Raw genomic sequence first — 25,165 nt, 5'->3', positions numbered from 1 at the left:
TCCCTGCGGACTCTCGGCTGACGGCAGCGCTAGATTGCTCCATACTGGTATCCTCTGTTAGATATACGTGGGAGAACACAGTCCACTAACGGCTTACACCCGCTGATCCCCTGGACCCCCCCTTTTTTTTGTTGCTAGATCCCCCCTTGCCAAGGTCCGTTTATTCACACAAAGTGGGTCAAGGGGAAGGAAGAGGGGAAGGGTAATGCCACAGAGTTGCGTAACATCCAAAAATACCATGAGTGAATCACAGAAATCTGGAAGAGGTAACAAGACCCCCATCAGCAAGAAGAAAGGTCCAATGGATGCCTACACAGGCAGCCAGGCCCAGATCACGGCCACAGAGGTACCCACTAATGCTAGAGAGGCCCTGAGCTCTGGGGGTGAGGAACAGGAAGACAGGTTAACAACAATAGTTCAAAACGGTATCCGGGCAGTGAATATTAAGTTGGATGACATAGTATCCACCATAGGCTCACTTAAGGCAAGGGTTAAAAAGGAGAGTGCACGTGTCACGGAAACAGAGAACAGAATAAGCACTAACGAAGATACTATAGCACACCACAGCCGAGACATCAACCAACTTAAGGAGCCCATGTCGAAAATGCAAATCAAGTGCGAGGACCTGGAATCGCGATCAAGGCGTAACAACAGCCGGGTGGCAGGAGTGATGGAATCGTTCGGCAAAGGCCAGATGGAGAAACAGCTGGAAGCACTGCTTAAAACTGTGTTCGGCTCGGAGGCATTTTCAGAACATTTCCTAGTGGAAAGGGCACATCGCACTTTGGCCCTGGCCCCTAAACCTGGTGCGCCGCTGCGCACAATAATTGCGAGGCTCCTTAATTACAGGGACAGAGACACGACCCTACGATTGGCGAGGGAGGCTGGAACACTCCACTATGAAGGGAGCCGTATCCATATATACCCGGATTTCTCCGCCGGGGTTCAGGCCAGCAGAAAATCCTATGAGTCGGTTAAAAGACTCCTCAGAGACCGCCAAGTGTCATACGCCTTGATGTTTCCGGCTAAAATGAGGATACAGCACGCAGGAAGGGCGCACTTCTTCGAAACACTGGCTGAGGCCACGCAGTACATTGAGACTTCTATACCTCTTCTGCCCAGAGGGGACAGACCGGCACAAAACAACAGGCCCAGGCCGGAAGACTAGGACACACGTGGCGTCTGCTTAAGTGGGGGGCCACTGTGCCGAACGGAATTCAGATTGGTTGAAAAACTGGTCTGGGCGGCTCTGTCTAAGGTTACCATTGGAGTGATGTGGCCAAATCGGCGGTCATGTGGAGCAACTTGTCCACCCCTGGAATGCTCCATCAGTTAATTGGGACATGTCATCAAGTTGGGGGTGATGATTTGGGTGGGAGGGAGGGGAGGTGGGATGGGAGTGGCGTTTCTGAAGTGAGAAGTTCTGGTCACCACAGTTTGGCTATGGTTGGCTGTTTGTTTTATGTTAAAAAAGTGGTCGCATTGGGAGTGGCGCTGTTCGGCTGGTACAGGAGGCGCGGCCTCAGTGGTCATGGCTCTGGGATGATTTGTTATTGCATAATACTGGTGACGGGTTGCGAATAAAACTGCTTACATGGAATATAAGGGAACTGAATAACCAGGTGAAAGTCAAGAAAATGTCTAATTATGTTACTAGACATGGCCCCCAAATATTGATGCTGCAAGAAACACATACAATGGGAAGCAGTAATTTGTGCATAATGCCTAAATGGGGTGCCCAGCGTTTCCATACAGACTATTCCACGCAGGCCAGAGGGGTAATCACTCTTATCCATCCAAGCTTGGGGTTTAGGCTGGAGGGCCACAAGGCGGATCAACAGGGTAGATATGTGGTCGTATGGGGCAGGCTCGCTGGACAACAACTGCTTCTGGTTAATAGGTATGGCCCAAATATAGACGACCCTGCATTTTATGTAAATATGTACCAGATGATTACTGCCTATGGTTTGTCCAATGTAATATGGAGAGGTGACTTTAATGTGGCGCTGGACCCTGTTATGGTTAGGGCCTCCAGGGTCAATAGAACCCCTAGTAAAACAGCCACCACCCTGGTTAGCATTCTTTCACAATTGTCAATGGCGCATGATACATCGGGGAGACAGGAAATATATATTACTCCTCGGTTCACGACTCCGAGTCCAGGATAGATTATTGGTTTGTTGCATCGGGTATGTCCTCTACGCTGCAGAAATGTGAAATCTTGCCCCGCACGTTGTCCGACCACTCCCCAGTGACGGTAGAATTGAAGATTCAGAATGCCCCCTGGCCCACTAAAAGGTGGAGAATGCCGAGTGGAATGTTGGGAGACTCAGGGGTGGTGGAAACACTACATGTTGAGATAAAATCATTTTTCATTAATAATGTGGGAACGGTAAGCAAGTTCTCTACTGTGTGGGAATCCTTTAAAGTATGGATCAGATGTGTACTATTGTCCAAGTCCGTTGGCATGGTGTAGAGCGTGAACGCTGAACTATCGAATATTGAAAGTAAATTGGCTGTATTGGAGGGAAACTTCACTCTAACACATAACAGGGAACTGTTGGCTGACATACACACACTCTTGCAGGAATTTGATAAACTGGCCGCTAGAGAGGTGCATTATGTGGCGGCTCCCATGCGTGCACGTAGATATGGGCAGGGGAACAAGGCTGGTAGGGCTCTGTCTAACCTTCTCAAGGGTGATAAACAACCTAACCAAATCACTAGTATACAAACAGAACAGGGGGAGGTGCTCCTAGGGGAGGATGAGATAAACCAAGAATTTGTCAAAATCTATACCAAGTTGTACTCCAACCACGATAAAAAAAATCGCCCGTAGACATTAAAAACTATCTTGCGACTCTTAGCTTACCCCAGCTCTCAGAGGCTGAATGCGCCGCACTGGACGAACCGATAACGGCGGAATAGGTCACAGAGGCCATTAAAATGTTGACATCAGGTAAGGCACCAGGGTCTGATGGGATAGGGGCAGAATTTTATAAAGAATTCTGGGAGGAGCTAGTCCCAGTGCTTCTCCAGGTCTGGGAGGAATCCCTAGAATGCAATATACTGCCTCCATCTATGAGAGAGGCAGTGATTACAGTCCTCCCCAAGCCACGACGACCGCCACAGGATGTGTCGTCCTACAGGCCCCTGTCACTTATAAACACAGATGCCAAAATATTCGTAAATGCAATGGCCAATAGACTCTTACCGGCCGTCCCCGGGCTGGTCCACCCTGATCAAAATGGGTTTATTCCCGCCAGGTCCACAGCCCTGAATCTCCGTATGCTCTTCGGTCTAATGGCGCAAATAGACCCCAAGAGAAGCGCAGCTGCTATATCCCTAGACGCTGAGAAAGCCTTTGATTCTGTGTCCTGGGTCTACCTCCTGTTCTTACTGGGCAGGGGCACCAGGCAGGGCTGTCCATTTTCGCCCCTGCTGTTTGCATTGACTAAAGAGCTCATGGCTGCCGCGGTGAGACTGAGACACGCCGATAAGGACATAAACATAAAGGGGACAATCCAACTAATCTCATTATACGCCAATGATACTTTATTGTACATCCGTGAACCCAGGACAAATACAGCACCCATAATGGCGGGAATACAGGAATTTGCGGCTTACTCTGGGTACACGGTGAATAGAGCCAAGTCCGAAATATTTCCACTCACGCCATCCACCGAGTGCCCGGACGTGCTGCACGGACTTAAATGGTCGGATCAACACATTAGGTATCTGGGGATACTGGTGTCCAGGGACAGGAACACACTATACCAGGACAATCATGAGACTACACTGCAGACCATTACTACGAAGGTCCAGATGTGGGGGCGATTGCCAATCTCTTTACACGGCAGGGTGGCGGTTCTTAAAATGATAATCCTTCCCAAGCTGCTTTATCTGTTTGTTAATATTCCCATATGGCCGGGTAGTACCTTCTTCGCCAGACTTCGCTCTGTGGTGGTGACGTTCCTATGGAATGGGAAAACTGCTAGGATCAGCTGGGAGAAGATCACTGAATCGTACTCCACGGGTGGTATAGCAGCTCCCAACTTTGAGCTGTACTACCTTGTGGCTGAAGCACAATTTGCAAAACATTGGTATGACACCACACAGAAGACACCCCATGCACTAATAGAGGAATACACCACACACCCCACAAATATACAGTCAGTCATTTTTGATACACAATACAAAGACACGTGTGAATACAACCCAGTCAGCTGTACGGTTAAAGCATGGGAGGCCATATACAGAAAATTGCAATTGGAAACGCCCTACAATCCAGAGGTACCCCTGTGGAACTACCCAGGTATACCCCCCACACATGACAGTTCAATACAGGAATCCTGGGACCTCAACACGGAAATGAAAATGGGTTGATATGTTTATAAATGGTAAATTTGCGGCCCTGAAGGATATACTGAGAGCGTTTGGAGGTGGTCAACCAGGACACTTCAATATTACCGCATGCAATCGGCGTTCTAAAAGAAATGGCCGCTGTTCCCGGATGAACCCCAGCCACACCCATGTCTGCAGATGGTGACGACTGTGGGAGGCCTGCGTATTTCTAAACTGTACACGGCCGTACAGGCCCACACCCCCACTGTAAACCATATAAAAGAGAAATGGGAAAGAGACTTGGAGGGGCCCATAGATGACGAGAAGTGGAACAGATATTGCTCACTGACAAAGAGGGTCTCTCTGAACGCGGGCCTACGATTAATCCATTTCAAGATTCTGAACAGATTACACTATACCCCAATTTAAATAGCAAAATGTACTCCTGTTGCGTCGGATGCATGTCCCAAATGTAATATGCCACAAGCAGGAGATTATCATATGTATTGGGAATGTCGGGTGGTGAGGAGCTTCTGGAGAGGAGTTGCTGAAATGTTGGGAGAAATTAGACAGATTCCCCCAGACCTGAAGCCCCAAAAATACCTATTTGGGGACATAGGCAAGTGTTCCGAGAAAACTAGACTATTGTTTAATGTTACATGTGCAATTGCCAAAAAATGTATTTTATTGAAGTGGAAAAGCGCCAGCCCACCCAGCCTGAACCAATTTCTTCGTGAACTAACATATGTAAATGAGGCAGAGGAACAGTATGTGATGACCCGACCCACAGCCTGCAGACCCAAAGATATATGGGGCCCATTCAGGACTTATTTGTGTAACTTGTCCTCTGATGATGATGAATCTATGTAAGACTAAGTAAATGTCATGACCATGATTTTATAATTTGGTTTGTACACATATTGTGCAGGTTGAGGAGTGCTGTGTATCCCTGTGTGGCCACTAATAAAAAGAGTTTTAAAAAAAAAAAAAAGAACCTTTGGCATGAAACAGCGGTGTGTACGCAGTACCACCCAGATTTGTGAAGAGTCAAACACAGTTGCTTGCAGGATAGGGCCTGGATCTCACCCACACATCTGGACGAGGTGATGGCCATCAGCAAAGCAGTTTTCCACGAGAAAAACTTGAGTGGGACTTGATGCATAGGTTTAAAAGGTGCCCGCATGAGCCTCAACAGGACCACACTGAGTTACCATGCCGGGGCAGTGGCTTCACTGGCGGGAAATATCAGAAAATCCCCTTGATAAACTCCTTGATGAGTCTGTGGGACCACAGCGAGGATCTACCAGGAGATCTGTTGCTGCGCGAGATGGCTGCCAGGTGTACCTTGATGGGTGCTTGAGCTAATCCAGCTTTTGCCAAGGACAGCAAGTATGGAAGGATCTGTGGAGCCGTGACCCTTAGAGGGGTAATCTTCTGCTACCGGCACCACGTAGCAAAATGCTTCCACTTGTGGCCGTAGCACTTTAGAGGTGACGATGGCCTGGCTTTGGCGAGGTCTTCCCTGCAGTCCACTGGCAAATCATAACCTCCAAACTCTAAGGCTGCAGGAGCCATGCCCTCGGTCTCAGTGATCTTGGGTCGTGATGAAGGATTGCTCCTCCCTCTCTGGTAAGCAGATCTGGAAGTACCGGCAACTTAACTGGTGGCTACGCTGACAGGCTGAGTAGGTCCGGATACCAAAGCTGCCTCAGCCATACTGGGGCGATGAGTATCATCTTGCATCGACACTGTCTCAGTGTGTTGATGACATGCAACAGGAGAGGAAACGGGGGAAAGCGTACAGAAACTTACCTTCCCATGGGAAGGAGAATGCGTCCCGCAAGCTCCTCGGTTGGTGGAATCTGCTGGCTAACGTCTGGCATTTGGAGTTCGACCGCCATGGCAAAAAGATCAATCGGGCGTCTGCCCCATTTGACGAACAGGCGATACTGACGAAGTTCCCACTCGTGGCAAGAGCGCAGTTGCCTGCTGAGGGAGTCTGCAATGGAGTTCTTGATGCCTGCCAGGTGTAGAGGGACAAGGAGCATCCCCTTTCTAATTGCCCAGTGCCACAAGTCCTCAGTTTCCTGGAGAGTGCTGGGGATTGAGTGCCCCCTTGCTTCCTGATGTAGAACATGGTGATGGTGGTGTTGTTGTCCATAAAGATCCTCACCACCTTGCTCTTCAGAGAAGGCAGGAAAGATTTGAGGGCCCAGAATAGTGGTCATAGCAGTTGATCTGCAGATCCTTCTCCTCTGGAAGCCACAGACCTCTAGCTTGTAGACATCCGGTGTGAGCCCCCAACCTTCCAGCGAGGAGTCCGTGGTGACCGTCTCCTGGTATGGAGGGTTTGAAATCCTGTGCCCTGTGTGAAGATTGATCGCACACCCCACCACTATCATCGCCCACCTAAACTCCTTGTTCAGAGGTAGCTTGTCCGCAAAACTCCCAGACACTTCTTTCCCACATGCATCCAAGAATTTCTGTAGGAGTCACACCTGCAACATGCAGAGACGGCCTAGATAGATGCAGGACGACATCATGCCCAGCAATGACTTGATGACCCGCACTGTGGCTGTCTTTGCCTACGACAGTTGCTGCACCTTCCCTTGAATGGCTTCTAGCCTCTCCTCTGAGGGTGACGTCAAGCAAGACACCATGTTGAGTCAGGCGCAAAGGAACAGCGCGTTCTGCGATGGCGTTAAGCAGGACTTCAGATAGTCATCTCCATCAGTAGCTGGATGGTCTCCATCGTGTGCTCATCAGCCAGATCCTGAGAGCAGGCGCCTATCAGCCAATCATCCAGGTACGGTACACGTGTGTGCCCTTCAGAGGCAGATGGGCCACCACCGGGGCCAGGCCTTTTGTAAACTGTCTTGGGGCTGACTTCAAGCCGAATGGTAGGGTTTTGAACTAGTAACGTCGTCCTTACATCACAAACCATAGGAACTTTCGATGTTTCCTGTGGATGGGGACATGGAAGTACGCGTCCTCTAGGTCCAATGACATCAAGAAATCCCCTTTCTCCAGTTGGCTGAGTACATGCTGCAATGTGACCATCCTGAATTTGTGTGACTTCAGGTACTTGTTCAGACGGTTCAGGTCCAGGGTGGGTCTCCAACCACCTGTCTTCTTTCTTACCAGAAAGTATCTGGAATAGACTCTGGAGCAGCAGAGGCATTGGGGAATGAGTTCTATTGTCGCTTTACGTAACATGGCTCTCACTTCTTCCAGGAACTGAGACATGTGAGGCTCCTGACGGGGAAAAGTGGAATACGTAGGCACCTGCGTTGGAACTCCAAGGTGTGTACCTGAGCGAGAGCGTCCAGCACCCATCTGTCGGTGATCTCTACCATATGCTGACTAACTTAGTCTTCCGGTCTCCCACAGTGTGCATGAGTGGGGGCTCGATATCTTTGGCTGGTTCAGGCTTGCTTGGGCGCCAGTGACCTGTGGGCAATGGTGACCTCCGCTACCGTAGGCCTGGGAGCGACCCCTGTAGGCTTCCTGCATGGAGGATCAGGGAGGTTGCCTGTAGGATGTGGAGAATCCCTTGGATGATCTGTTCGATTTTCCCCTGGAGGAACAAAAAGAAGATGAGCAATGCTTCTGAAGAGTGCCAAGGGAACATGCTGTCTCCATATCTTTGATTGTGGCTTGACAGGATTTGTCAACTGCCTTCTCGAACAGATTTTCTCCATCGAAGGGCCTGTCCAGCACCTTTGCATGAACGTCCTGATGAAAATGTGTGGCCTTCAACCATCCCTGCAAACGAAGGCAGATTCAGTTTCCCATCTGCCCGAAAACCATGTTGCGATGTCCACTGCCGCCGTAATGCTGTGGTGTGACACCACCTCCCCTTCCTGAAAGACGGCGAGAGCTTCCATATTCTTGTCGGGGAGGAATACCAGGATCAGGCCCAGCTTGTACCAAAGCTACTGATCGTATCGAGCCAAGATAGCTAGAACATTAGCCGCCTTGTTCGTGGATGCCACCGTGTAAATGACTCTCTTCCCCATGGCATCCATCTTCATCCCCTCGTGTCCAGGGGAACTGATGATGATGAAGCAGGGTTAGCTGAACGTTTCCTTTCAGCAGTCGACACTACCGAGTCCAGCACCCTATATTTCTTCTCAAACCTGTCCCGTTTGGTTGGAGCAGTGCATGGGTTCTTAATGAGGCCTAAGCCTTCCTCCCAGATGTCGTACAGAAATGGTACTGCCATGATCGTCTTCTTCTTGGACTCTCATCGCTGATACAAGAAACCCTCTTTCCTGGTTTCCTCGGGCACTAGCTTGAACAGCACTGAGGCCCTGGAGATCGAGTGGAATGACCCCACCTCACCTGGTGGAGAGACTCTATGAGGGGCATCCAGGTGCAGTGATTCATGGTCTGTTGGGACAAAATCCTCATCTTCATCAGTTTCTGTGGCCGTCTCTGCACCAGAGTCTGTGTGCGTATATGGTTCCGCTGGTGGAGTGGGGACCCGACAAGGTGGAGGCAGCTGATATGGAGGGGTTGGATGACGCTTTCTCTTCTTATGCAGAGGCTGATCAGAGGCCTGCGGCACCACAGGTGTCGGTGCTGGGGGAAAGCTCTGCTGGATCTCTGCCACTAAGGTATGGAGAGTTGACAGGATGTCCATGGATATGTCCCTTGGCTGCAGAGGGAACGATGGATCATTAGGCCCTGCGCCGCCGTCGTTGTCTTTGTGGACCATATGAACAGACTCTTGGTCGTTGTCTGTGGATCAGATGTCCATCGGTTGACGGCAAACCTTGGAGGGCTGTTTTGGGGCCTCCTCGCCACCCCTTTTTTTCCTCCCTGAGGGTTTTGAACTAGGATCTGGACCGGTGTCTCCCTCCACCCCCCGGGGGTGCCTGCAGCCTTCAATGCTGCCTCAGCAGCTGTGTCACAACTTGGAGGCAGGGATAACCTTTGCGCCGCAGGAGCCACCCTCGCCGTATCAGCACCTATCGCTGCCGTGGTCGTTGAAGTGGTCTACGAGGACTTTGGCTGTGTCAGTTGAGCCTGCTTGGGCTGCGCAGCCTTCTTCTCTTCCTCTGGCCTAGGCTTTTCGGATTTCTCCTGTAACTGGCCAGGGTGGACGACTTCCTCCTTGAGGAGGAGGTCGATGGCAGGCTAGCTACGAGGCGGACCCGCCCAACCTGTGACCAACATTCGCGTCAAAACCGGTGGGATCAGACTTGCCATTCTTGGCCTTATCTTGGACCCCCATGGATGGAGCAAACTCAAAGGACTCTGATCTCTTCCCAGAGGGAGACCGGACTTCGGACTGGCCAGTCCTGCGCAAGGCATAACCCTGCTCGGAGCACAAGGCAGAGGCCTTGTTCGAATTGTTTGTCTTCTTCGAGAAGGTCAGGCATATCTTGCACCGATCCTCATTGTGGTCTGGGTGCAGGCAGTAAAGACATTGTTGATGCTTGTCCTCCACAGAGACGTTCCTTAGCCCGCATTTGGTGAAGGCCCTGAAGAGGGTCCTTCCCTCCTTTTTCTGCTCCGTCATGGTCGGAGGGCACAAAGCAGGCCCAAGTAGGCCCAAGATGGCCCAAGATGGCCTTCCAGAAACTTTGACAAATCTTCGCCCTCGAGGGGTGCAAAACTTCACCGGCAATGAGTCCCCATTGCCGACCAATGAGAAAAGAGCACACAGGCTCTGGTCAAAACAAAAATAACAAACTTTTCTGTGAAAAAACCTGGGAAAAACACACACTTTTTTATATTCTTTTATTGTGTTTTCAGGTTTAAAACCCATTAAAACTTTCCAAAAAATTAATGAGCTCAACATTACACAGTAAAATCCATAGTAAAAATTCACAATCTGCCCACCACACTCTGCATTTGTATTTATCAGGGGGCTGATTTATTAGGGTTCCTTCCAGCCCCTGTTCCACCAATGTGTGTTCAGCCCAGTCTAAAAGGCTGTTTTTTAAGTTCATCCTCTTCCTCTCTAAATTCTGCATACAAGGTGTGTGCTGGGGCAGTAATGAACTTATGACAGAGCACGATTCTCTTCCTTGTTATGTAGGCGTCTGATGATAATAAACCCAATTCATGTCTAATTACACTAATTTGGATGGACTGAGGGAGCCTTAGGACCTTCTTCCAGATTAGACCCTCCAAGTATCAAAAGTCTTCCTCCAGTGGACTATGGTGGATTCTTGCTTCATAAGTCATCTTCAGTACTATCTTTGCTTTGTATAACTTCAAGAGCGGAATTAGGGAGAACTTGTCATATTTATAATTAAAGTTTCTCACCTGGGCCACTGCTTTAGTTGTCTTTGTGTAGAATCCTGTCATGGTCATGAAGTCAGGGGCACATGCATGCAGGGGATGCATGCACAGGAGACCTGGGTGGACACTGTCCTGGTGCCTTGACGCCAGGCTCATGAACAAAAGTAAACAAGAACATCCATTTAACACCAAAAAGCTTTTATTATGGACATAGCACATCAGATGCATTAACCTTGAACATTCATCCATTAAGCAGGATGCATTAACCTTGAACATTCCATCCATTAAGCAGCCCCAAGCATATTCTTGGGTGTGGCTGCTAATGGATTGCCTTCACATGTGCTCACTCTCCAGGAGTGGCACGTTGTGGCTGGTAAGCCGGCCCTAATGGGCATGCCCACGATCTCAGCTATATAAACTGCCCCAATCCTCAAGACAGACGCTTCGCGTTATTCTGCACTTGCAAGCAGCGTAATGCTTACTGTCGCCTGAGGTCAGACTAACCTTTGAAGATCCTGCTTCCTGGACATCCTGCTTCCTGCCATCATACTTACCAACTGGGGGAAGCTGTTCTTACCTGTACATCGCTTCGGCAAACCAAGTATTCATCTTTACACTTTCTGGAATGCCGAAATCTTCATCTTGGCACCGCAGCACAAAACGCTCCATTGTCGACAGCAGCACCTGCAAGGAAAAACAGAAGACAAGGTTAGACATTGAAAAGACAGTCCGTTTAAGGTTGCGCTTCACCATACTTCGCGCTTTTCCTTAAACCATCACTTACCTGATGTCAAACATTGCGGTAGTATCCATCTTCCATCCGGCCGCGTTGTTACGCTCACCTGATATCCCCAAGGGCGTCTGGGAGGCTCTGAGATCTGGAACCCTGGATGCGTAGTTGCCCAGTGCTGAATAATGAATCTGCAATTACAGAAGGGAGGATTAGTCATAATTGTCTCTAATGGGTGAATCTCCCACCTCCCTCTGACCGATTCCCTTCCCACTGGGTTCTTTTCTCACCTTAGTTATTTGTAGGGTGAGCTATCCGTCCTGCCTTTCTTGTGCAGGGGCACTTCATGTTTGTTGGCGAGCTGCCCGAGTTGCTTCACTGGTGCAGTACGCCTTCCTTGGGCCCAGGCCTGCTCTGACCCCGAATCTGCTGGTAGGCAGGTAGGTTTGTTAATTGTGAGTCTGTTTATGGTGGTAATTCGTTAATGTCTTTATCTCCTTCTTTTCAGGTGTGAAGGTCTTGATGCTGGCGTGCCAGATGGAGAGGCACGTTTTCTAGGGAAGAGAAAGCGCGAAGCACAGCGCCTTTATTGTCTTTTAAAACTAACCTGTGTTTTCTTCTTCTTCTCCTCACAGGCCGCTGTGGTGCTGCAAGTGGATGAGAGCGCGATGAAAAACAGGCCCCCAGAATCCGTTAAGGTAAGTAAAGCGCTGTGCGGTTGTTAAATATTGAAAGCGAACCTGAATATGTCTCTTTTCCTTTGCAGATGTTTCTGTGGTGCTCCTGATGGAAGCATGGCGTAGCGCAATGGAATTCAGGTAAAACTGATGGAATTCGATGTTTTGGAAGCACACGTTCTAATATTGTTTTTCCCCTTCATGTTATTGCAGGTCGCATTGTTCGAACAGCAGCTGTGGTAGCGGTTTGCCGGAAGTCCTTAACTTAGTACTTACAGGTGAATGATGTTTCTTCTTCTCTCGGTTTCCTCAGATTGTAGCCCAGTTGAGATGCTGAGTGCTGGATGGTGTTTTCTCAGGTAAGACAGAATAATATTGTTCTTGTTCTTGCAGGATTACAGGAAGATGCTGAAGACCAGGAGCTGGACACAGTGAGCGTCACGCTGCGGGTTGCAGAATAACACAAAACGTGTTCTGCAGTCAGGGTGTGGTTTATATAGCCCAGGTAAATTAGTACCGGGGAAAGTAGTTCCAGGCCTGCCACACCCAAAACACTAGACCGCATGGCTTGTTTCTTAGAACTAGACTGTGTGGGTGCTTCCATGTTGGATTTAAAGGAGAGGGCAGGAGCCCCCCACCAACTGCCTGCTGATTAGCGCGTCGGACCACCACACCATAAGGAGCATCGGAACGGTCAACGAAGCATCGGAACACTAACCGTGCCCCTGTGTGAAATCCACCAATTGTGCCTTCCCAGAGCACCAGCCTGCTTCGCTTGTGTGGTCAATCCTCACCCTCCCAGTTGCCGGCAGCCCGCTACTGCATGCGCCGACTTTCCCTGGAATCAAAATGACGGGCACGATGCGGCATGGAAGTGAGGCTAGGCTTCCCTTTTGTTGTTAGGCAACGCATTCCCTTTTGAAAAGGAACATCCGCCGGCAGGCGGAAGAGCCGGCATCCCCAAGGCCATCATAAGGTCCTGTCTGCCCCTGTTCATGCCTAGGCGCAGACGTGCATATCTACTTCCTGATTCTGTTGCTTCTGAGCGCCTATCTACATGAAGCCAGCCCTGAACACTAACCATCCTAGATGATATGACTATTCCTCTTCTTGCCGACATTCCCGGTACGAGTGATCTGTAAAACTGCGGCTCTGGGCGTCATAACTCCTCAGCTACCGCACCGAGCTGTGGCCTGTACTACGGCATTAAGCACTGCCACCATTCACTTCGACCACTGCCCCGCGCGCCCACAAAGTCAGCCCCGGCCCACCCAGGACCTGAGCCTTTCCAGGGCGCCCATGTCCAGGGGTTTAGACTCTGCTCTCGCAGCACACTAGGCTTCTGTGGAGGTCGAACCAGGACTCAGCAGACACAGTACTGTAACCTGAATTGTGAGTACTTCCTACATATATCTGCACTACTACCTGTCCCTCGCCTGCAGTACCACTTGATAACTGGACTTGAGCTCATGTACTGCCATATGTTATCCCTACCCAGCCTCATGCTGCCTCACCCCTTATCAGCTATACCTTCTGTATTGCTTTAATGGCTGAACATGCATTATACTGCCATCGATTAGCTGCATTTAGTCTACTAGTGTACTATCTCCGGATAGCCGTATTTAGCCCACTACTGCACTGCCATTAGACTGCTGAACTGCCATTTGATTGCTGTTGTGCCACTTGATTGCTGTATTGCCACTGGATTGCTCAAGTGACTTGTGATAGTTGCATTTAACCTTCCATTTGATAGCTGCATCTAGCCTGTTAGCGCATTGCAATTTGATAGTTGTATTTAACCTGATAGCGCACTGCCATCTGATATTTGTATTTAGCCTGATAGTGCACTGTCATTTGATAGTTGTATTTAACCTGATAGCACACTGCCATTTGATAGTGCATTTACCCTGATAGCGCACTGCCATTTGATAGCTGCATCTAGGCTGTTAGCGCATTGCAATTTGACTGCTGTAGTGCCATTTGAGAACTGCATCTACCCTGCTCCTGTAACACTGCCACCATGCACCAGTCCCCAACAGTCCTTCACTCCTTTAGATCTCATGTCCAAATGTTATTTGCCTCAGCCCTAGCTAGCTCACTCTACCTTACCATCCACAAAGTGCCCACCTCCAATCACATCATGGCTCCGTCTCCACACTCGCATTACCACAACACTACAACCATGTCTATGCCTACCATTAACACCAATCCATACCTCAACAACCCTGCCCTTTGGCTCCAGCATTTTGCATCTAAACCCACTCCTATCCAATCATGCTCACTTACCATGAGAAACGCCAGACTTGGCTCCAGACTCACGCACGCATACTACCACCATCTGACCTCCCTCCACCATAATAAAGACCCACAACCCATCACCAGAACTGCTTTACCCCTACACGCACTGACATCCCAACCTACTAACCCTGCTGTGAACACTATCAAAGGGGCATTAATTAATGCAAGATCTCTCACAGCCCGCGCCTCAGAGGCTGCAGACCTCATCCTAACCCTTGACCTGGACTTTATGGCTGTCACAGAAACCTGGCTTCACGCAGCCTCCGGACCTCTACTATCACTAGCCATTCCAACTAGCTATAACCTCATCAAACATGACCGTAATACTAGCCAATCTAAAGGTGGTGGCATCGCCATCATTCACAAAAATTCCCTCAACGTCCGCCTATCCACTGCTCATCAAATCTCTTCCATGGAAGTACTCACAGCCAAATTCGCCCTCACCCCCAACCATACTGTCTCACTCAACTTACTCTATAGGCCCCCAGGGTCTTTATCCACGTTCGCTGAAGACCTCTCCAACATCCTAACAGACAACACTAAAACCATCTCCCAAATTATTGTACTAAGTGACTTTAACTTGGAACTCACTGATCCCAATGACACGGCTGCCCTGACGATTGACAACCTGTTCACTAACAGGGTTTTACTCAGCATATCAACACCCATACGCACTCCAAAGGTAGAATCCTTGATTGGATAGCTGACCTCAATTGCGGAATCAATGTGGTAGCTAACCACCCTGTGCCTGGACTGACCATCACTTAAGCACCTTCAACATCCCCGCAAAAACCATCAGTTCCACCCCAGACGTTGCGCCTGCCATCCCCACACGAAATAAGCACGATATAACCTCTGACAATCTCATCCTTGCAGTCCTAAATGAACAAGCCCTATTATGCACTGACCCTACTGTCTTGGTCGACACTTTCAACCATACTATGCTCAAAGCCCTTGACCTCATTGCCCCTTCCAAACTGAGAAAACCAAAACCACGAACTCACCTCAATTCCTGGTTTACACCCCATCTAAGTATTCTTCGTAAAGAAAAACGAATCGCTGAATCACATTGGAAGAGTAACCCTACAGAAGCTAATAAATCTAGCATCACTCTAGCCACATTAAACTATAAGGAAGCTATATTCCAGGCAAAAAAGACACATATAACAAACGCATTGAGCAAGCCAAATCCAATACTAAAGAACTCTTCAGAATCTTGAAAGAACTAGACACTCCTGTCACTGCACCCAACACTTCTATCAAAGATAGCACCTGGTGCACTAATATCCAAAACGCTCTCCTTGGCAAGATAGCCACTCTCCAAGGCAAAATTGACGATAAACAGACTAGTCTTTAATTCAACGTGCAACCCAACTTTCTTCCAACTTAAAACAACTCTATCCCGGATTCATTGACTCCATTTAGCTTCTCACCACTCTCTATCATCGAAGTGGAAAACATTATCAATAGCCTCAAACCTTCTAACTGCCAAGGGGACCTCTGCCCTGCGCCTATAATCAAGGAAGCGGCCCACGAGCTAGCTCCTTTCATCACTAGCCTCATTAACTCCTCCTTTAGCTCAGGGGCGGTACCGGACAATCTGAAGGATGCCTGGGTTATCCCGCTTCTAAACAAAACAACCCTAGATGCCAGTATACCCACAAATTACAGGCCCATCACCTCGGTGCCGTTTCTACTAAAAATCCTTGACCGAGCCGCATACCTACAGATCCAAGACTATCTTGAATCCAATAAACTCCTGGGTCTAAGGCAATCTGGATTCCGGCCCCAGCACGGAAATTAAACTGCCCTCATCGACCTCAAAACGCAGATCGAAGATCTAAGAGACAAGGGTAAACTTGCTCTACTACTTCTTCTGGATCTCTCTGCGGCTTTTGATCTCGTTAATCATCAAATTCTGTGTTGTCACCTTAAATTAGCCGCCTATTTCTCTGACAAAGCCACAGCAAGGATCAGTTCATTCTTAGACAACAGATCGATGCGTGTCTTCTCTCCACTTGGAGCAGCATCGCCGGCACCAGTCACCTGCGAGGCACCTCAAGGTTCCTGTGTCTCCCCCACGTTGTACAACGTCTTCACAAAACCTCTATTCAATATTTTGGACTATCTGGGTGTCACATATACTAATTATGCAGACGACACCCAGATACTCATCCCAATCTCTGGAGACTACGTCGCTGACTCTCTTTCTGTGAACGCCATCTACCTAGTCATCCAAGCCTGGATGGCGCAACACGGACTCTGTCTAAATAAGGAGAAGACCGAGCTCCTCATTATTGGCTCTCCTCAAAAACTTTCCAAACTGGCCCCCAAGTTTAACTCATTCATCATTGATGATAACACCATCAAGGCCTCTAAGGACACTAAAACGTTAGGGATTTACCACTATTCTACTTTATCCTTGGCCAGACAAACAAATGCCGTTTCCTCTGCAGCGGCATTCACTTGTAAGCTTATCACAGCAAGCCGCCCTTTCCCGTCACCAGCCAACTGTGTCACTCTTGCCAGGACTCTCGTGCTATCAAAAATGGACTATTGTAATGCCCTCTATCTGGGCACTAACAAATGTAACTTGAACAAGTTACAAATCATCGAAAACAATGTTATTAGAGCCGCTCTCCACATCCCTAGGAACCAACCAACACATCTCAGACACCAGACGCAATTTATGTTGGCTCTCCGTCCCACAACAAATTACACTGAAAACACTTGCTCTTACAAATAAATGCTTATCCAACCAAGCACCTTTCTATTTAGCCAACACATTTGTCCTGCACACTAACAGACCTCTTAGAACTGCTCAAACTAACTTCCACTCTATACCACGCTTCAACCTTCAAAGATCTGGTGGAGCCAGTTTCCCAGTAATGGCGGCAAAACTCTGGAACTCGCTCTCTAACGTGCTAAGATCTGAACCGTCCTTCCACAGTTTCAAAAACATGGCTAAAGCCTGGCTCACTGCCCAAGACCCATCACCTACTTCCCAACTAACTCCCATGCGCTAGTTAACGGCACTCATCTCTTGTACATAGGTTATGTCCTCTTGCTCACCGTAATGGCATCATGTATATATGTTTATAAATGATACTGTAATCTTAAACTGTAATTTAAACTGTAATTTTATTGCTATGTCTGCCTTAACATGTTGTAATGTAAGAGGATTCAATTCAACACTACAGCTAAGTCAATGCCTAGTCTGGGATACTGAATGGAAAACCCTTATTGATATATCTTTATGTCCATTTCATGAGTTCTGGATGACTACCCCTATATAACACCCCTCTCTTAGAATCCCCCTGACCCCACTGAGCCAAGAAGTAGTTCTGTTTTGCAAGTTTAAAAGGTTTATTTGAGAATTTAAACAATATATATATATATATCACACTTCATAATAATTTAAAATCTGATAGTACACTTAGACATATGATGTTAATCAACAATGGGTAATCTGGCACTAGCACACTTCTTTACAATCAATGAGGAGTTAGTATAGGATGGATAACGTAGCAAAACTACTTTTATGATTTCAAATGGATGCAATGTTGAATGAAAATGCAGTACAGAAACTAACTAATATGGTTTCACAAGATATCATATGTTCACTTTTCCCCTGGTGGCAATTCACCCCCCTTATATGCAATGCAAGGAGATGGAAGTAACACACACAGTTCTCAGGAATGCAATCAACTACCATACGAAATTCAATTCCCACCCCAGCAAGCTTAGAGAAAACCGGTATGAGTTGGAAAGGTGAGATTCTAAGGTTTCAGAGGAAAGTTAAAACAAGTTCGTAGCCCAAACGGTTCCAGAGATATGAACGATTTTCTAAAGGTCGTTTTTCGGATTTAAAGTAAACTCAAAATGACAGGTGACAGCTTTGCAGCTGCAGAATTGACAAATGACCGTGGTGCAGCTTTACAAAATGACAAGTGACAACTTCTAGGAGGCAGTTCTGGTCAGATTAAAATAGTTTGGATTAGATTATTTTAACTAAGAGATTGGTTCTACACAGTTCTGCTAGGTACTCCCAATATATTTTTGAAATAGGCCTCGCCACGGATCTGGTCAGGTTTTGGACTGGACTCCGGTTCTGGTCTCGGCACTTCACAGTGATCTGGGTCAGCTCTCTGGTTCTGCTCACAGCGGTCTGGGTCACTCTGGATCTCTGGTCTGGTCTGTCCGGATACAGCGGTCTCTGCACGGCTCCTGGATCTCTGCACTGGTCCTGGCAAAAGTTCTTGGCAAGGGATTCAAGCAGCTCGCCCGGCTGTGAGTAGCTTGCAATGATTTGAGGCCTGCGGCAGAGAACTCAACTTGTGGTTTTAGGCCTCTGATTTAGGTTCTAAAGTATAAGTTCTAGGTTCTGGAATATGTAGCTGGAGTCAGTCTGGAACTGGTATCTTCTGGATGTTGTGTGGTCCGGCAAAGCTTCCCGCAAGAAAATGGAAAATGAACCCCCCTCTAGATTTCAGTGGTCCCTTTTTATGTGGTTTGAAAGTGGGTGGAGAGGCTAGCTTTCTAGGCCCAACCCCTTCAGAGTTCTGATAGGTTGGAGAATTCTTTGCATTCTCACTGGAGAGCAGGATTGTGTGTCAGAATGATGTCATTTAATGGCTTGCAGAAAGGACACTCCCCTGTCAAATTACACACACATCTATATTTGACCTAAAGACATATTTCATAGATACACAGTGGTTTGAAATTACATGCATCCATCACGTATCACATGAGGTATACTCTGTTCAAACTCTGATGTTTCTAAGAGCTTGCATCCAGAAATGGCAATATTTTGCGCTTTTTAGTGGGTTATGCAACATTGGTTTTTCATTAAAATTGATACACATATACACCCCCCTACTACACATATCTCAGTAACTTTCCATTTGTCTAGCTTAAATACAGTGTCTGTGGTGTCAATAAATAGCGGGGTTTTGCCCCAGAACATCACACAAATTGGAGTTTGGGCTTGAATTGTAGGCAAAGTTTCCATTTCAAGGTTCCCCACATTTCACATTTCTGTCATCCGGTTACCAAGAGTTATCAGTGTTTCTGTAAAATATATATTTTGCTTTCAATTCAGTTCTCAGAGTGTTGGAGTCTGTGTCCAAGACTTGGGTGGGTCAGTGATCACATGTGTCTCCTGGCCGGCTGGTCTTTGTTGACAGGAAACAGTCAAAATCAACATATTCTATTCAAGTGCAAGAGCCTATTGTGTGGTCTCCACGAGGCTGCCAGCCAGTCTACCTTCTATCAATCAAGAGGTCATGTGAGATTCTAACTCCTGGTGTGAATCTCTGGAGGTGAGAGTTTTCCCAGCCTTTTGGCCTGTTAATTAAATCAGATTGTCTTCTGGGAACAGCATGTGGTTAAGATTTTAATTAACTCCCAGCCTTTGATGTAAAGGCCTCTCCTGCAACTCCTGACATGCAGTTTCCCGGTCAGAGTTTAGACCGCTAGCGCCGCCTTGAGGTATTTATCGGTACTGCGCCCATTTTTTGGATCAGTCTTGAATGAATGCATTCCAAACAAGAGATTTTACATGGAAGTATATTATCCAGGTTCAGCACATGGCACTGGTGTGGTTCTGCAGTAAAATAATGTTGTGCCCGTTGAAGGAATGAATTCCCAATAGTTGTGGGTTGCTTTTGGCAATCAGCATTGCCCCTTTTGCAATGGTTTCAGGCTACTGTGTGTAGCCCAATGGTGGTTTTAGGCAGTGCCCTTCTGTGCCCATAACATCGGCAAAAATGGGTGGCAGCCTATTCTTCATGCATTTCCCTGTGCATTTTCTGGGAAGCTCTGGCCATCATGATGTTTTCAATGCCAGTAATGCACAGTTTTTCTGGTAGGGCTCGGATACACGGGTAAAAACATCCCACAGTAACTAAATATGCGCCCGGATGCCCGCTGTCCTGGTGTGCGCTATAAATAAAATAAATACAAAATACATAAATGGGACCTAGTTTGAACAGCCCTTCCTTCCTACATATGAGCCTGGTGGCAAAGGCGCCAGGACTGGCTCCAGGAGCCTTTTTGCAGTGGTTTTAAGGCCCTCAGGGTTCTGGTGGGAGCCTGCTTGTGGCACAACTTGTGCCCCCTCACAGTGGTCATGACACGCGTCTTGCATCTCACAGCTGCATTGAGGCCGCATTTCCATCTAAGGAAAGAAAACAGAAGAGAAACATTATTATAGGCATAAATAGGAGCAACATATAAAGATATTAAACAGAACGAACAGCATCACAAGAGCTCAAGAAAGACTTAGCAATCATAAGGAGCAGCATAGTTGCAGCTGGACTGGACTAATCCTTATCAGGGGTCAGTGAAGGAACTAGATCCCATTCGACGCACCCCTGCCAGAAGTAGCAGGACGGAGAGCTTATCTTCCATAATGCACAGGTGAGCTTAATGGGCCAGCGTATGCTCACAGAAACCGTACTTTGGGGTGAAGTGTTCAAGAGGTACAAAAGTCACAAAATTGTCGCAATCACACACACACTTATCTCCACGCAGGAGCAGTATCACCACGTACCATCGCTCACAGCTTTTCTACTGAGGGAGAGGCCTGAAGGGGGTGATTCAAGTTCAGGGAGGGCTGCAACCGTGACCCAACGCCTCTGCAGAGACCAGGTGAGCGTAACAAATCCCTTCCATGATTGATTTCTTACTCGGGGTATTGTGGATATAGAAACCTAAGTATTTCATAATATCCATTTCCAAAACTTGTTCCTCACCAAACCAGAACAATTTCTTCTTTCTACGCCTCCTTGCTGTCAATGCCATTAATAGTGTTTTCTTAGAGTTTATGATTAACTCATTATCCTCACAGTAAGCGTGGAAGGCCTTCAGCATTCTTTGTATAACCCCTGAAGTGCAATCCATAAGGATAATATTAGCATATGTTATCCAGGAGATATTTGTACCCAGGACTTGAGGGGCAATGAAAGACATCCTTGCCAGTCGTTCTCCCAAATCCGCCTTCTGTGTGTTGAATAAAAATGGTGGAAGTGTGCAACCTTGCCGCAGGCCATTGTTAGTGTTCATCCAATCTGAGGGCAATCTTTCCTGGTTTAATCTGGTCCTAATGCAAGAGTGTTTTGCGCAGGTGGATCAATGGCACTAACAGTCCCTTCGGTAAACCCCATCTCGCAAGTTTTTTCCATAACGTAGCCCTATTTACCCGGTCAAAAGCTAGGGAAACGTTCACTGATACCAAGTACACTTCATTATAAATTCCTTCCCATGCCAGGCGTTGAACGTGGTTGATCACCCATCCCACCAGATTAGTACCTACATCGGGCCTAAAGCCCGTTTGATTGGGTATCAAAATAATAGGATACATCAGGGCCACTGGCCTGTAGTTTTCTGGGGCCTCCCGGTCCCCTTCTGTCAGTAATACGAGTCAGCACACACGGTTCTTGACTCAGAGGAGGAGTTACTGTTTATTGTCTGGCAGCACAAGAATCTTATGGGTAAAGGACATGCCATAACGCCTCTTTCTTCATGTTTAAATAACCACTCAGAACTGTCTATGCCTCGCAGCCGGAAACACTAAATTACCAGTCAGTCAGCGTTGCGTGTGGAGGTTGCCATGTAAACAATGGTGTCCTCTACATGCAAGGTACGGTGTTCTACGTTCATGGGGAGGACACCAAAGGCCTCACAGGACTAAAAGTATTTAAACATTCAATGTGTTCCATGCCAGTGCTTCTGATTCAAAATCATGGCCTCTTATTGTTTCATTGTTCTGATACCTTGTATTACCAGTCCCTGCCTGTTACATGCCTGTTACCTCGACCTGCCTAAAGACTCGCCCTTGTTTTGCATGATGGATTTCCACAAAAATGTTCTATGGCTTTCAGACTATTACCATTTCTTGCCTGCTGTTTTGTATGGTTTTCTGCCCGCACGGTTCCGACACGGATTGCTCCTTGACCTGCTTCAGTTGCAACGTTTGTCGCCTGTCTTTGCCCGCACCGTCATTGAGCTGGATTGCTTAACTTGGACTGCACAGCACTACGGAACTCCTCACTTCCTGAAGAATGACGGTTGTGCCTGGGAAGTGATTTGTGAACTTATATACCGAATTGCACACAGACTAGAGACTTCCGTGTAGTGTGCATTGCCGTTAGGCATCCTCGTTCCGGCAGGATAGTTGGCTAACAGGAACTTGAGACTTTTAGCCACAACCTGGATTTAGCCGTCTGCATGCCATCGGGGTTAGTTTCTTCCGTAACTTGCTGCACACCGGCTTGGGGACTCAGAACATCATCAGTTTTCCCTTGCCTAACTAGTTGGTAAGATCTCATACATAGTATTGTGTTATCATTTATTCTCTTACTACTGCCACATAACCTTTCTTCTGTATGCTTGGTGTTCATTTGGGTTTCCAAATTGAGAAGGTTGACGGAAGGAAGTTTCTTTCCACTGCAAAACTCACCATCTCATGACAGGTTAGCATAACTCCAGTCTATCCATTTAAGCCAATCTCATTTTATTTTGCAATCTGTTGACAGTGTCCTTGTTTCCTTGCAGTTCTCCTGGGTTTCATGTTGTGTTCCATCTTACAATTAATAGATTCCTCTGCATCTTAAACCCATTCAGAGGGATACATTGGTAGGAAGAACTCTTTGGCCCACACTACAAGTTCAACATTCTAGGGCTCTGACACCTTCCTTATAGATCTAGACTATGGGAGCTTCTTTCCAGGATTCTAGTGTACATTTGGTTTCTATAATTGGCTGAAAGTGGTTATACAGGATGGTTGTCCAATGTTGGGGAGATTCCTTCATCACTTTGTTACAGAGTCTGCTAGGTCCCAGAGCTCTGGAATTGCTTCTGCTGCAGACCATTGCTTCAATGTCTTCCAGAGACAACTTCAGGGACCAGTCGTCAGTATCTAGTCTGTCCCAGTTCTTTAGAGTCTCCTGCAGGTGGTTATACAAGCGGGAAAAGTAAAAGGACCAAGTCCCGTTCAGTAATGGGGTTTGTTTTTGCTGCGGTCAGGAAGTTTATCCCATGCTGTACCATTTTCCAGTAGTTTACGTCACTTTTCGCCACTATGCAGGTAAGCATCCTCTCGCCTTCCCTCTGATGATTTGCTCTTTTGATAGTCCTCAATGTATGCCTAAAGGCCTGTCCGGGTTGTTTAATTTCCATATCAAGTGGGGGGAATGGGTCAATCTCACAGGACACCCTTCTTAGGTTTCGCCTCAATACCCTCTTTATTTGTTGAATGAGGGGGTTGTAATTAGGTGTAGTATTCTGCTGTCTACATTTTCGAGGGCAAAAAAGGTTTTCGAAGAGTCCTGCCAGATTTTGTACCAGCTGATTATTTTGATCCAGACTCTTCAAAATGCTGCTGCTTGTCTGGCTCGGGGGGCCCTTTAACTCTCCCATTCTAACCCACTGCCAGAAAAGTTCCACTGGCTCCTGGTTAGAAGCCGAATTAAATTCAAGGTCCTCTGTATTGTGCACCATTCATTCCAGTGCATTGGTCTTGCCTTTCTTTGCTCCAAACTCACCAACTATGTACGGCCCAAAATGTCACCCTCAGAATTTAGATTCCCGAAATTCTGACATTTCTTTTCCAACCCCCCTTACACCACATGTATGTGGTAGGGTATGGGATCTCATAGTATGGGGTCTCATAGTATGGGGGGCTGCAGGGTTTGTCCTCCCTGCATATGTGTGGTGTAAAGGGGTTTTGGCCTTCGGAACTCTGGGGGTCGTAGTGATCACATAGATCCCTATGTACAGGCACGAAGGCTTCGCTCACAGGTAAAAACCTTTTGGTGGTTCCACATTTTCGTAGGGCTAGCCTCGGAAGGTGCTCTTTCTCTGTCTTGGTTCCCACTTTGTGGAATTCTCTCCCACTGAATTTACGTGATATACCCGACCATCTATTCTTTCGTAAAGCTTTAAAAATGTTCCTCTTTTAGGCTTCTGATATGCCCTTTTTTTCCCAGTCTTCCTTAGCAGGGCCCAGATGCCTTCGGGCCAGGTTCTTCTTCTCTTTAATACATTTAAAATGTTCATGGTTTGGTATGAAGACATGGTTCACCAGTAACATTGCTAAGTGGTCTTTGTTCTGCTTCACCGGCCTGCTGTTTGGAGGTGAAACAGCTTGGACAAAAAACAGAAAACCCTGATTTAAAGCATGTGTCAGAAAAAAGCAAAAGACCTGGATCATGCAAATCCCATATCGAGAATATATGACAGCTGTGATGTTGGAAATGTTGACATTGCAACACAATTGGACAATGCCTACAGTCTGAGCATGATGAAGCATAATGAGGATGTGAATAAAAAATGATACATCTTGTCCAAATTAATTGACTATGTGCGCTTTTGTCGTGCCTTTGAATTAAGATCCGATTCCTGGTGTATTTAGAGGACTGGTTGATTTTTATCCAGCAAAGCCAGTGCAATGGAACTGCTTTTAAAGAATTCAACAGTATTTAAGGGCACTTCCAAAACAATTGAAAATGAGCTGCTGAACTGTAGGCTCAGTCACTAGAGAGATCATTTAAGAACAGTTAAAATGCAGAAATTAAGTGGCTATTCAGGCAGATGATACAACCAATGTTTCTACCAAGACTCAGGGCCTTATTACGAGGTCCGCGGTAAGGCGTTAACGGCGCTGGTAAGGATGCCGGTGCCATTAACCCTTACCGCCACATTACGAGGTACCTTAGCGGGACCCGCTAAAGGACCAGGGAGCTAACAACGGCGTTGTTAGCTCCCTCCCCATTCCCATTCCCATTGAGCCCTATGGGGGCTCAAATGGGAATGGGGATGGGTTCCCTGAATGGGGAAATACCGGGTCCTCCAAGGTTGG

This window comes from Ambystoma mexicanum, chromosome 5p, assembly GCF_040938575.1.
Source record: "Ambystoma mexicanum isolate Mex_15411 chromosome 5p, UKY_AmexF1_1, whole genome shotgun sequence".
In the NCBI taxonomy this organism is placed as follows: Eukaryota; Metazoa; Chordata; class Amphibia; order Caudata; family Ambystomatidae; genus Ambystoma; species Ambystoma mexicanum.
This window is presented reverse-complemented; position numbering follows the sequence as displayed.